Source organism: Cannabis sativa, chromosome 5 (assembly GCF_029168945.1).
Source record: "Cannabis sativa cultivar Pink pepper isolate KNU-18-1 chromosome 5, ASM2916894v1, whole genome shotgun sequence".
NCBI classification, from domain to species: domain Eukaryota; kingdom Viridiplantae; phylum Streptophyta; class Magnoliopsida; order Rosales; family Cannabaceae; genus Cannabis; species Cannabis sativa.
The window spans coordinates 70,458,015-70,474,040 of record NC_083605.1 but is presented as its reverse complement, the minus strand read 5'-3'; positions in this window follow the sequence as shown (position 1 = coordinate 70,474,040).

Below are 16,026 nucleotides of genomic sequence, written 5' to 3'. Positions count from 1 at the left end.
GAACAATTCTATAAGGTCAAAATTGTTGGAAATTATTTTACGAGGATCTTAGATCTACTCACAAGTATGTTGATTAACACCCTAAATATGAACTTCTAAAACGATTATGAAATAAACACATATAAAGTATGAGAAACCTTACATTGGGTACAACGGAATATTATGTCTCCTTCCGTTCAGATCTCTAACCCTTGTATCCTTTCTGTCGCAGAGTATTATCAAGATCTGAACCTGGATCTCTTTCTCGCCTTCTTTAGTGTTGAAACTCCTTCTTGTTGAATATCTTTCTTCACGATCTTCCTCACTATGATTGAGATATTACTTGCTGTGTGTGGGCACTACTCTAACACTAAGTGGTTCGAAATTTAGAATGAAGAAGAGAGAGAAGAAGGTGGCGGCTAGGTATAGAGAGAGAAGGCTCAGGTTTTTCTCTGAAGGAAATCAGAAGTAAAAGTGTAAATTTCCTGAAGCATTCACTATCTATTTATAGCATTCCACTAGGGTTAGGTTTGAATTATTTGGTATTAAAATAATGAAAATATCAGATGATAAAGCCTATAACAGTGGTCGGCCATGGCTATGTGGATTTGGGCCTCACTTTTTACAATTTTTCAGTTTTATCATTTCTGCATCTCATTTTCTCAAAAATGCCAATTTTCAAATTCAACCATTTAAATGTCAATTCTAACTATTTAATAACTATAAATAATTATTAAATAATATTGTCATTTATCATATTTATTAATTGAACCATACAAAGTATCATAATTAACAAATATGCCCTAAAAACTCTTTCTTTACAATTTCGCCCTTACTTAGTGAAAAATTCACAAATAGACATAGTCTAATTTGAGAATTATAATTGATTAATCAAAACCAATTAAATGAGTCTTACAAGTAATATTGTCTCAACTAGTGGGGGGACCATGGGTCTATATAACCGAGCTTCGAATAAGCAGATCAAGAATTTATAACCTAAATTCACTGACTTATTAATTCTTCATTGAATCCACGCATAGAACTTAGAATTGCACTCTCAGTATATAGAATGCTCTATATGTTCCACCATATAGACACATCATTAGTTATCCATTGTTATAATCCTAATTTGATCAATGATCCTCTATATGAATGATCTACACTGTAAAGGGATTAGATTACCGTTACACCCTACAATGTATTTTATCCTTAAAACACTTAACCCCGTATAAATGATATTTCAGCTTATGTGAAATGAGTACTCCACCATTTATTTTCGTTTGGTCAAGCTCAAAGGAGATCATCCTTTACTTACTATTCGCCAGATAGAAGCTATAGTTTCCATGTTTATGTTAGCGCTCCCACTCAATTGCACTACCGTGTTCCCAAAATGTACGTATCACCCTGACCCAAAATGTAAAGACCGCTTAGTTTAATTTGGAAATTAGCAGTTAATCACGTTTAATTATGAAAATTATTTATGGCTAATTAAATAATTATTATACTGTTATTATTGAATTCAGAGATGCATTTCTATGTCATTCAGTAGTTTTCATATTTTTGCATTTCCGGTGCCCGGTAACATGGAACTCGGTGTTTGGCTCAGTAAAATCACAACTTAGTATGTTAGTAGTTTGGGACGGTTTATTAGACATTGGGAATGTCGGGAATGGCCGGGAATTTAGAATTTCCCAAAAATACCCCCCTTTAGTGTTAATTATGTTATTTTAGTTTGGAGGGGCAAAATGGTCTTTTTGCCCCAATGCTATTTTGTCCTTTAGTGGACTTAGTAAATGAATTTTATGTGTTTATTTCTTTAAGTGTTGGCTGAAATAAAGGGTATGACTTTGCATGTCTTTTTCATTTTATTCAAAAATTCAAAAGTTAGAAAAATAGAATTTTCCAAAGCTCTCTCGCTCTCTCTCTCTCTCTCTCTCTCTCTCTCTCTCTCTCTCTCTCTCTCTCTCTCTCTTTTCGGCCAAGCTTGGGAGCTGCTAGGGCTGGGTTTTCTTGGTTGATTCAAGTGGTTTTTAGCAAGATCAAAGTAATTCAAGTAGAGGTAAACCTTGCTCTAGCTCCTTTTCTTGTTTCTTGGAAATTTTGGAAGAATTTTATGATGATGCATGCTTGATTTTGTTATGTTCTTGCTGCTGTGAGTTGTTGTTATTTTCAGTGATTTAATCTTGTTATTTTAAGTAGTTTAGAGCTAGTGAATGCATGTTATTTGCTTTGATTTCAAACTTGGTAGTTTTTAGCTCAAAACTATGGTTTTCAAAGAGAAATGGTTAAAATCTGTTGCTGTGATGTTGTTGAAGTTTGTAGTTGTTTTCAGAGGCTATTTTATGCATGTTTAAGTAGGTTTGGATTGGTTTGATTGCATGTTGGTAGTGTTTGATCAAGTTTGAGTTTAGAACTCAAAGCTTGAAGCTTTAATGGTGATTTTTGATTATGTGCATTCTGGGTGGATGTGATGCTTTAGAAATGTTCTAGGGGATGTATAGAACAGGTCTGGAAGTTTTGGTTTGGTTTGGAGTTGATTTGAGCATTGTGTGAATTTTTGAATTTCTGCCTGCGAGGAACCAGAATTCTGGTTGTACATCCAGAATTTCGGATGGGGTTCTGAAATTTCCCAGAACCGGAATTCCGGTTGGGCAACCGGTCTACTGGTTGGGGAAAATTCAGGAACCCTAGTTTTCCTCGATTTTATGTTTTTGGGGTATTGCCATGCTTTTTATCGATAGGAAAACTTTTAGTTCCTAGTTTAAGTCCCCGGGAAGTGATTTAGCGCATCACTTATAGTGTTGTGATTTTTATGGTTTAGGAGCACATGTCTAGCGCAGATAGTTCCAGTCAGGTTGACCGGCACACCTGAATTCGGAATCCAGGTAAGATTAGTATAACAGTATGCATATGTAGATTACATGTTTAGTGTGCATGTAGGAAGCCTGTTAGATTACATTAGATATGTATGTTGGCTTCGAACCATCCAACTGTGTCACGTCGGTACAGGCTGGAGTATGACCAGCAACCGGAGTATGACCGGTTCGACTGATTAGGCTGACACTGTATCACGTCGGTACAGGCTGGAGTATGACCAGCAGCCGGAGTATGACCGGTTCGACCGATTAGGCTGATACTTAGGTTGGTGGTTTCGTACTATTTGACGTATCACGTCGGTACAGGCTGGAGTATGACCAGCAGCCGGAGTATGACTGGTTCGACCGATCAGGCTGATATTGTAACACGTCTGCAGACATGGAGTATGACCAACGGCGGAGTATGACCGGTTTGACCGATCAGGCTGTTACTTGTCAATAGTACCGTCCCTATGAACGTTCAGAACTCAGTACCGTGTTGGACACGGCAGTTAGGGGGACTCAGTATCGTGTTGGACACGACAGTTAGGGTTATGATCAGGGGTATGGGCGTCTGATCATGACCGGGATTTATGTATGAGTATTATTATGCTTTTCTTACTGAGTCTGTCGACTCACAGTGCTATGTTTATGTGTAGGTAAAGGCAAGGCTAGAGCTGATGGACCGTGAGCGAGCCGGTGAAGATTGTACATGTCGGGGCGGTTAGGCCTGGAGCGTACGATCCTCGGGACAGCAAGGCTATTTTTGTAACTAGTCGCTAGGCGACAATTATTTTGTATGAACAGTAAACTTTTGTAAATGATTTTGTAATCGGGATCCCGAGTCTTTTGTATAAATATTTTATAAGTTTAATTAAAAAGCAAAAATTTTAATTAATCACGTTTTCCATAAACCTCGTTGATTAGCAACGAGCTGCACAGCATGTTTAAAAATCACGTAATACGCCTATGCTAGTTAGGGTGTTACACAAAAGTAGGCTTAACTAACAAATCAAAGAACACGAATAACACTCTTGAGATTGAGCCTAATCATAACAGGATTAAGATCATTTGATCTAGGATCAACTAGACGATATTGACTTGAATAGATATTACGGTAAGTTTAATAAATCTAAGTCAAAGTTCAATATCAGTCCCTTCCGATGCATACTCCATGCATCTAACCTGAGCTTTACTTTAACCAATGCTCTGGAAAGAACATAGCATTTCTCCAAATGCAAGTAAACTCTGTTGTAGATTATCATATCAGTAAAACCCTGTGTCTGATAAATCTAGGAATTTTTATTCACATAGTCATGTTTACTTTCCAATGTGTTGACAACACAATAAACAGGATCAAGTATGTGAAAAGGGTTTCAGATGAATTTATAAATCAAATAGACAAGCAATTGATAAGATGAACCAAAACATACACAAATGAATGAAAAATACTTCTGTTTCTTTATTGATGTTGAATAAAATGGACTACATTGAAATAGAGTTTTATTTAGGGCATAAAACCCAACAAGAATCTCCATAACTATTCTAATTCACGAAAGCCCTACACAAACCAATCGTTTTAAGCTTAAAACAAAATTAAACCGTACCTTAAGCTTTTCTGCTCTGAGAATTTGCTATCCTGCTACTACCGGAGCTTAAATCGCTAGATTTTGGGTTGAAAAATAAAAAAAAAAATGGATAAAAAGGAAAAAAAAATTCATATCGTATTGTTTACTCTTTTTAAACTTAAAACATATTATATATATAAACTTATCAGATAAGTTTTATTATAATAATATAATAATAATATAATAAAAATTATAATAATATTAATAAAAACTTTATTATTAATAATTATTTTATCATTTTTTAGCCACTAAGAAACTTCTACTTCTAGGTTATTTGGTCAACTTTAAGTACCTCAAAATACCTCAATATTTCTAAAATTAACTTATCCTAATAATCCCAACAATATTTTTAACTAATAACGTTGTGACATTTTTGGCCTCCAATCGGATCTCCAGGATCGCCGAACTTGAAAGATATTTTTATTTCACAAATAACTTATATTATATCCACATATTTCAAATAAATCTCCGCAATTATCAAATTCTGCTTATTCATCCACTTATGGAAAAATTTACAATTTATGTTAAATTAGGTTAGTAGGATCATAATCCTACTCATTACTACCTAATTAATCCATAATATATAATAAATCCTAATTATTCATAATTAAATTTCTGGGATATTACAGAATTAGTTGACGATCCTTCTCGATATACTTGGACTTACATGTTACATGCTAAATCAGATGCTCCTGCTGTCATTTAATTTTTTTGTACTCTTATCAGCATACAACACCATCTCAACATAAAGTATGTTCATTCAGACAATGCAAAGAAACTAAATCCAACAATTTGTTTTTTGCACAAAAAGGTATCATCCAACACAATTCTTGTGTTGGTAGACCCCAACAAAGCTTTGTTGTGGAGTGCAAACACCAGCACCTCTTTAATGTAGTTCGATCGCTGGCCATACAATCCAATCTGCCATTAGTCTACTCGAGCTACATGATCAAAACAGTAGCTTATTTGCTCAACATAACACCATCTATTCTATTCAAAGATGAGACTTCATGCACCTTGTTGTACAAAAAAGCCTCAAGGTATGACCATCTTAGAAATTATGGTTGTCTTACTTATGCATCAAACATACATAATGCACACAAATTTTCCCTAAGATCAAGGGCATGTAAAGTCACTAGCTATCCTAAAAAATATGAAAGCATATACATTGCTAGACATTTAAAGAAACCAAATATTTCATTCCAGGGATGTAATTTTTAATGAAAATTTTTTCTCTCTCAAAAAACAAGATACAAAACATTAATGTTATCAGTGTTTCCAGCAAGGGACACATCGACGTCAGGTCAGCATTTAAAGTCCATCAGTGGGCCCAAAGAAAATAACTTGGGTCAAGTCCAAGTCAGATATGACCTTCCAGGAATTATTTTAGCTCCATAATTAGACAAGCTTCTACCAAGGATAGCCCGCACCCGGAAGCAGTTCTACCACCGTGATCCCAGGGGGCCAAATAACATGTTCTTAGAAGACTAGTCTGGTTTCCTTTTTTATCCAAGCGCATAGATTAAGGAATTTATTTTTCCTTAAATCTCGGATAGAAGATCGTATCAAGTTAAAAAGAAAAACTACCTAAAATGAAGATCAATCAATTAATTCATAATTAATTGATCATAGGACATAGTATTGATGACTTAATCGTATCCTATATACCTAGTTAGCATGTCGACCCCTTCGTGAGTTAGGCCTCAAGAAGATAACCCAATCTTATGTATTTTCATGTAAACTCCCCATTAGAGGGAAAGAAAAACTAAGTATAATTCTCATAATACTATAAATACTCAACAAACCCTTCAGATTAGGAGTTGAATTCTTTTACAATATTTACTCATGCAAAAACAAAGAACATGTACTCATCTTATTCCCAAAGGCTCTTCTAGCCAAAACTACATAATAATATCGACTTGTGGACTAAGACTTGTTAACGTCCCAACCACGTAAAAACTTTGTGTGTTGTTCTTATTTCTTTTTCTAAATCATTTGTTCATTTAGCTCTAATTTATTAAAATTGGTTTTCTAAAAATCTCGATAAATATTTTAGTGCTTTCACTGAGAGTTAAAGGAAGTAGTGATACCATCTGAAGATTACGTTCAGCAACCATGGTAGTCACCCAAACTAAATGTAGTCTTCACTTTACTGGTCCTAGTACTAAGGCAGGGGACACAAAAGATCTGAATGAAGTGACTAGTCATCACAAGGGTGAAGGCCGAAATCGAGACGATCCTATAATTAAAGATGGAGAATCAAGAGAGAACATTTATGGTGATGTTGAAGATGATCCCCAGGACACACCTAAAGATGATCATCATCAAGACAAGGCTGTGGTGGTGCTGGAGGAAAGAATAAACTCAACGAGTCAGATCCCGTGGTTATTATGGCCAGAAAGGTTCAATTAATTGAAAATAAGTTATCTCGACAAAATCAATTTAATGTGAAACTGCTCAAGAAAATGACGAGAATAGAAGCTGTGATGATAGCCCTAACCAAAGGAAACCAAACTGCACAAACTACTCCAACAAATGATGCTTTTAAGAAGGCTGATCCTAAAGATCCTGGAACCTCAAATCCTCGTAAGGATAAAGGAAAAGGGAAAATAGGTGAAACTTCAAAGAAGGCTTCTCAGACCAAACAACGAAAGAAATCTAAAATTGCCAACCAACCTCCACAGAAAAAGAAAGGAAACCATGCTTCAGGGCAAGGTAACTAGATTAATTTTGGAGGCAGAGTTGCACAAAAAGATAAACCTGACGCTAGAATAAAGAAGCTTACTTTCTAGAAGGATAAGAATTATCATAATGATGCTAATAGTCAAAGTGATGATGTCGATGAAATACATTCAGTTTCAGGTAGTGACAACAGATGTCTCTCCATAAACGATCTTGGAAGGAGATTAAATGAAAAGAAATAAAGAGCTAGAACAAAAACAGTTAGACCTCGCGGGATAATTTGAGGAATCATATCATTGATCGAATCTAGGAAACGGAGTCTTCAAGTGATAAAAGTAAACGCTTAGAATGCAAAGTCAAAGAGTTAATAAAGCTCATGGAGAAAATCTCCAAAAAGCAAAACAGATTGAATCGTGTCCGATTCATAAGAAGAAGACACAAAATCCTGTGTGAAAAGAATTATAGATGCACCGCTTCTGGAGCGCTTCAGAATGTCCCAAATGAAATTGTATAAAGGAAATATGGACCTCAGGGACCTAAGGCTATTAAATTTATTTTTATTAAAATATATTACTAAAAAATAAAAGTATTTAAAATAAATTATTTTTATTAAATACATAATATTTTTTTTATTTTGTTTCAAAATATATTTTACATTTATTAGATATTTTTTATTTTCATGGTTTTATATATATATTAACAAATTACGTACCTGTAGAGTTTCATATTTATTATGATATTCTTTCTTTTTACATGCAATAACATGTAATTTAAAAGGTATTTTCAAATTATATTTTATCCAATGCATACTAATTCATATTTTAGAGAAAAAATAATAAATAAAGACATATGAAAAATATTTTTTTTGTATATCATAAATTTAGATGTATTTATGATTGCAATAAACTAGAATATAATATTATTATAATTAAAATCTTAACAATTTATAACACTTTAAAAAAATTTAAATTAATTTACTTAACACTCAGCATAATTTGTTTACAATTATTTTTTGTCACATCATTATACAATTAATTTTTCTTGGCTACACCTATAATATATTGTGTCCACTTTTGAGACACTTGGTTTGAAAAAAAATAAACCTATATATCAAATATATAACTATTGTGTTAAGATAAATATCATTAAAAATTAATCACACGATCAATTTAATTCAATGTTAATTACATAAACTCAAAATTAGGTTTCTATATAACCACACTAATTTTCCCCCAATCCAAAATCTCAACCAAATTAAAGTGTTTAGCTCTTAAATCAACACCCTAGTATAACTTCTAACATGTTTATATATATTAATCTCAATTAACAATTATAATAAACATGCTAACACATTATTTCTAGGAGGTCTTAATGACATTATTAGGAAAAATGGTCCTACGAATATAAATGGTAAAAAAAAGTGAGATCTATGTTAATATTCCATAGACTATAGACTAAACCATGTCTAGCTAGTGTTGTAGCACCCATGGAAGTAGAAACATCTAGATCACTATCATATATGTTCAACAAGCTCCAAAAGGAATTATCATTCGCCATAATTTTCAAAGATATTACTTACTTTGTTACACAATATTGTAAAATAATTAAGTTATTAATTCTCCTAGAGTTTTAATATTCATTCTTGTCATATTGTAATATGCAACAACAAAACTAATCCATTTTATTTGTGACATTCACATATATAATAGTAAAAAATCTTGAAATGAAATTAAAAGAAACTCTTAATAATAATGTGTGTTGAAGATTGCTTGGGTGTATTTGGGATTTGGGAAAGTGAGTTAGATGAGATCAAGAAAGATCATTAATTAATTTCCTTTGAAAAGAAGTACTATATATATATATCCACTGTAATGTTTATTATAATCTGTTTGGATTCATTGGTGGACATTATGACGCTACTAAATTGGATATAATTATTGCATTGATGCCAATACCATAATTCTTTTACTCAAATGTTGAAAGGGTATAAAGGTAACATAATGAGAATATTCATTTAATTACAAAAAAAATACAAATTAACACATAGCAAAACAATTTTTTTTTTTTTTATTATTATTATGCAATGCTGAATTGGTTTCCTTTGAAATTGAGAGACAATTTTTTTCTCTCATATGTTTAATTTTAGGTTCAATAATATCAAGTGGGCTAGCTAGTGAGTGATGACAATGTTTTTTTCTATAGCTTTTTGCTTGGGGTGTATAAAAGTTAAAAACACATTGATATTTGATACATGCATGATGAATTGAAGTGTGTTGTTTGGAATTAATCCCATCTTTAAAAAAGTTTGGAGGACGTGGAAGAGTGTTATTGGTAAAGGGAGTAGTAGATGTCACCTAACTTTTGGCTGACCAAAGGACCACTGATAGCGCCTGGGTTGCATCATGGTTCACGCCAGTACTAGTCCACACCTACCCATGAAGCATGGTCTCACTGGTCACTCTTCTTCATCTTAATTAAACAAATATATTGCTTTAACCTCCTTTTATCTTTTTACCACTTATTAACAAACAACATCGATTATAAGAAAAAAAAAAAATAAGAAGAAGAAGCATTATTATCAAAATTGTTCTTTTTTCATCCTAAATCCTCTCAATTATTACTTAAGTTGCATTTAATTTTTTAAGTTCAGATTTTAACAGTAAAATCATCTAAATTATTAAACTGTTAGCAAATTTAAAGTGTTATTTATTTTTCACAACTAATTACCTACATAGATTACTTATGCGTACATTTTTGTACCTTTAACAAGTTTATATTAGTACACCTAAAATTATTATTTGAGAAATATAAAAAATATTTCACTTTATAATATATAGTTTTTAAAATTTTGAATTTTTAAATTTTTAAAATAAATTTTGAAAATAATTTTTAAATAATAACATTAGGTGTAGCAATATAAACGTGGCATGTGTACAAGAGTGCACACATAAGCAGTTCATAGTGACAGATAACCGAATGACACTTTAAATTTGCTAACCGTTTAGTAGTTTGGAGGATTTTACCGCCAAAATTTAAGTTTAGAAAGTTAAATGTAAATGAAACGACAATTGAAAGGATTTAGCCGCCAAAAATTCTTAAAAAATATTATTGGGAAAAAGTCTATATTACATTCCTATTTATAGGGATATAGTTTAATAGACTAAGACTACTATCTAGTTCGCTTTTAAATTTAAGATAATTTTGAATCTTTTTCATATATATATATATGAGATTTTTACACTTGATGCCACATTTCATCATTTTTTTACTTTTTTGACATTACACGGTTTTTTAAACTTTTTTACCTTTTACATTTTTTAATTTTAGTTTTCAAAAAGTTTCATAATTACAATATTACCTTTACCATGCATATGTCATCTTTTCTTCACACGTTCACGCACGCCACCTCATAACTCCATTTTTCCTTTTTTTTTGAATTTTTTTTTCCTCTGCTTCTTTCGTCTTCAACAGTTGCTTCCCACGATCACCCTCTACAAGCCCTAACCCATTTCTTCTTCCCACGATCACCATCTCCAAGCTCTAACCCACGTTTTCCTCAACCTACATTGTCATCCTCCCCTGTTTTTTTTCTATATAAATGGCAACCACTAGAAGTGGTTCGAAATCCCCATCTCCGGCCAAGAAACACCCTAAAAAATCTAAGAAGCCTCCAACTGTTTCATCCAAAGTCGAAGCTAAGATGGGATTAAAAAAAAATTGCTAAGAAATTAGTGGGTGATGTTCCAGAGACATCGGGCACTAAGAAAAGAGTCATTCCAGTTAAGGTCGACGCTCCTAAGCCTAAGAAAGCTAAAATGTCCAAGTCTGCACGCGATGTAAGTTTCTTTTTGTTGTTTTTCAATTTTTCTTTAGTTTTTTTTCTGGTTGTTCTATTTTTTGTATTACATTTGATGATTTAATGTTTTCCCCCTTTTTGTTCTAGGTTTCCTCAGATTCTGATTTTGAGGATGAAGTGCATGCTGAGGACCAAAAGCCTAAACTTAAATCGAAGGTAATTTTAAATTGCTTGGTATCATTTTATTGAGTTAATTTTTACATCAGCTTTTTAGGTCACTGATTTAGTTGTTTATCATCATTTTTTTTATGTTTTGTGTTGTTCTTTATGTATTTCTGTCATGTATTGTGGTTGATGTTGTTTTCTTGTTTTTATTCAGTTGTTGTTTGGTTGTTTTTAAATTACACAGTTCAATTCGTATTGTGTTACAGTTATTTACTGCAATTTCCCCATTGGTTGCTTATATGTTTATTGTGAGCTTTTGTTCGGTTGTTTATCACAATATTAGTATTGAGAAGCATTTTAGTAATATCATTTTTAACAAGATGTTACAGTGTTGTTAATACTTTTAGTTATTTATATGTTTATTGTGAGTTTTTTTCGGTTGTTTATCACAATATTATTATTGAGAAGCATTTTAGAAATTTCATTTTTAACTAGCTTTTACAGTGTTGTTAATACTTTTAGTTGTTTATCTGTTTATTGTTAGTTTTGTTTTGGTTGTTTATCATTATAAAATTTTTATTTTTTACAAACAACTACAGTGTTTTAAATATATTTCGTTTGTTTATCTGTTTATGTCTGCAGGGTTGCACTTTGTTTTCAGGTTCAAGAATTTTGGTTTTACAAAATCTGCTATCAACTTTGATGTAGCTTGTCGTTGATCTCCAAATCTTATTGTAACTGCACATGTGTGTTCTTCTTCGTAGCTCCTTATTATGAATGTTTCTGTGTTTCCATTTTTTGTAGCCTTTAAACTCCATTTGCAGTTTGTGTCCAAACACACTATGTTGTATTCTTTTGTGCAAGATTTCACTACTTTGTATTGAAATGTCTTCATGATTGCAAAGTAGCATAGTGTACTTATCAATGTTTCTTTGTCCTTGTAAATTTGCCCCTTCTCTATTGTTTCATGTCGTTTGTCATTGATGATAATCATTTCTGTGTTGTCCACTTCCTCTTCTTCTTCCTGGTTGTTTTCGAGTTGTTGTACCATTTCTGCAGCCACAAGCTTTGCATAGTCGGTGAAGTCGAAATCTTCATCTACTGCTGTAGTTTTTTCTCTGTTGTTTTCTGGTTGTTGTATGGTTGATTCTGATGACACTGTTCCTGTTTCTAGGAAAAATGTATCAACTTCACCAGATCCCATCGTCTGCGCAGATAGTTGTTGCTTGGAAGTTGTTGCCGTGTTGTTTCCAGGTTGCTGCAAGTCTTCCTGTGCTGCGTTGTTCTCATACGATTCCATGATCATATTGTTCCACACCATTGTTTGGTTAGGTGGTGCCGTGTTACTGGTTTTGTTCACACACAATGGGTACCTTGTGAAATCAACCTCCTTCGTTAATAGCTTTATGTAGAACAAATGTGACTTTTTGTCATCCTTGATTTGTAGTGGTTGGCCTCCTTCCTTCGAGTTGATATTTCGGCTTGTAGTTGTGTTGATTCATGGTTGCATTGGAGTTCTTCCATCATTATTCTCATTAGTTCCTCAAAAGTGCACTTGGTCGAAATTAATTCTCCACTTGATTCATAATCAACATAGTTTTTGTTGTCATCCCAATGCCCATTGCTCTGCACCAATATTTGTAATGGTTCCGTTTCCTGAAATAATGTAAATTATTTACTTGGTTCAGTTTTTGTAGTTGCAAACAACTATTTTAATCTGTCAAAACAACCAATAAACAACTCTTTCCAGCAATAACTTATGCATCTAACACTTTCATCTGGCCGACTATTTATATAGGTTAAATCAACTATCAAACAACTATTTTAAAAGCAATCAGTAATTAATAACAATAGATTCATATTTTCTAGTTTGTAGATCCCAAACAACTATTATTCCACTGTAAAACAACTTGTAAACAACAGTTTTCAGAATAAAACACTGTAGCAACTATTTATATGCGTTAATATTTATTTTCATGCAAACCGTTGTTGTTTTTTTCTCAGCTTCATCAATATTTTATTATTATTTCAATTTAATCCGGTTTTCATCAATTAATATCAAATTTCTATTCATCTACACTAAAAGATGTTTTCACGTTCATGAAAAAAATTGTTTACCTTCAATTCTCCTTCTGATTCAATCATGGGTGAGTTTCTTTGATTTCCAGCTCTCCTTCTACTCGGTTCTTCTCCTCTGATCGCGATTTCTTTGTTCAATGATTGTTGTTTTTGAGTTTTTTTTGTACATCAATGGAGGTTTCCTGGTTTTTTTTTTCCTTTTCGTTTTTGATTTTGGATTTTCGGGATTCAGCTTGTTTCCTAGGAGTTCTACATTTTTTTAGATTTTGATTTTGCTGGTTTTGGAAGAAAGATGGTTGAGATTGGGTTGTTGGGGTTGGATCGCTGGGTCACGAAGAAGGGTGCGGCTGGGTCACGAAGAAGATGGTGTTCCGTTTTGCTTGGCCGACATTTTTGTAATTAACAACTTTATAGTTTCTATTTTTGTTTATTTCCTTTTTTAGGGTCATAAATGTAAATTTATTACATTTTTAGTTTATAATAGAAAAAATCTCTATATATATTTATGTAAATTATAAATATTTAAGTATATTTGTAAATTTTTAAGAAATTTTAAATAATTTATAATGTTAAAAATAATATTTAAATATTTTTTACACGCATTTTTTTTATTATACGTGTTTGAATTTTATTTTCGGCTCTGCAAACTATTCAAAATTTTATAAAAATAATTTACTAGAGATCCTAAATTACTATAAAGATCATAAAAAAATATTATAAAGCTCTCTGAAATATATATGAAACATATAAGAAATCTACCGATTGAAATATTTCTTAGGTGGCGTTTGGTTGGAAGGAATGAAATTATAGGAATGAGAATAGGAATAGGAATAGAAATGGGAATGGAATGAAATAAAATTTAAAATGCATAAAAAAATTAATAAGAAAATTATTAAATTTTTTCCGATCATACATTGGAATGATCTTTCCTTCCATTTTAAAGTGGAATACTCATTCTATCAAAATGGTGGAAAGATCATTCTATTAGAATAACATTCCAATACTTTAATATGCAACCAAACAAAAGAATAAAATAGAGATTTTTTTCCTTTCCTTTCCATTCCTAATTATAAACTACTACAAATTTTTGCAAACATGTGTAACATAGTTAGGATGCAATTTAAAAGAATTGTAAAAATAGTTTATAATACTACATAATGAAATTAAACTACCAATAAAATTGTTTTAAACAACTAATAATAATACTTTAGATATAATGGAAACGCTTTGGTTTTGGTACATTACAATAAATTATCATATGATTTGGTTGATGATTGCTTAGTTTATAATATTTATTAAGAAAAGGGTGGTTTTGTTTAATGTTGTTGTGGGTGTCTTTGCCAAATAAGGGAATGCTTTAGTAATGGCACCTGAGATTATCAAGCTTATTATAGGGTTGGCAAGGTGTTACACATTAGATACTATTTCAAGATTATGAAACAAAAATACTAAATATATTATATATATATCACATATATAAGCCTACTTCTTACCCACACATGAACATGATTATATATATTATTTATATAAAAAGAAAAACTTAGTGATATATAAATCTTCCAAATCTTGGTATTCTTTAGTTCTTTTTGGGTGAAAAGTTGAATGGTTCATGACACCCAAGATTAGGGTTGGCAATGGGGTCTTCATTAAGATATTTTCTCTCTCTAATGAGAGAGATATTCGTAGTATAGTAAGACAAAGTCTAGAATTTATATATAATGGTACACACCAATAAGACATCTTTTTAAAAAATAAAAAATAAAAAATAAAAAATACCAATAAGACATCTTTTAGTAAATAATAATTAAAATAAAAATTCACACTATAACACGGAAGGCTATACATATATAGGTATACTTTATCTATCATATCATATTCTAGCTATAGCTACATACAAAATTAAGTATATTTTTCTCAAGTACAATGTCTTTACATATTATCTGTGGACCATATTCATCTATATCTCCAACAAATTATTAGTTAAAATAAAAATAGATGAGTTACCTGAACAATTAATATTACTATTCATTTTAAATTACATAGTAGTTTTAAGTTTTAATTATAAACTTTACACTGAAAAAACTTGATGCAAGACTTTTCAAACACAGAAATGAGGGGTGTCTTCTTTACTTAATTGGTAAGATTCATGCCTTAAGTTGAATCCCAACCTTATAAATATAATATTATTAATTATTTTTCATTTATATATAAGTAATATAGTAAATAGAATAAGGTCAAACTTAGTTATTATTATTATATATCTTTTAATTATTATTATCAGTTTCAATTGTCAAACATAATTTGTCACATAATAACTAATTATGATTCTACGCAAAGATAATTAATAATAAAAATAATAACCGAATTTTCAAGTTACAAGGAGTTACATTTTATTTTATTTCTATTGTAGAAGTTACATCTTCTAAAAAAAAGGTAATTAATACTTTTTTTTAATATTTAACATCCATTTTTATCGATTTTTTATGTTTTATTTTTCAGTAACATATCAAATTGTTGGTTTACATGGACATATTAAACCCTAGCAAAGAAAAATGAAAGATTGGAACTTTGAAAGTGACACAGTCAATACATTATTCAACAAGTTATAATGTCGATATTATTGATATGGGCATTTATTTTAGATCAAGACCATTCACTCTTATATATATGTACAATTAAATCATTTTAGTATAAGGTCCGTAAATTATTGTTAAGATTTACATGTATATAGCTATGGGACAACTCATATTTGTAGGCTTTTCAGCTTCAACAATATTGTTTGATGACAAAAAAAAAAAATAATTTCATAAACCCTCTTTAGTATCTTTCAAATCAAACTTTG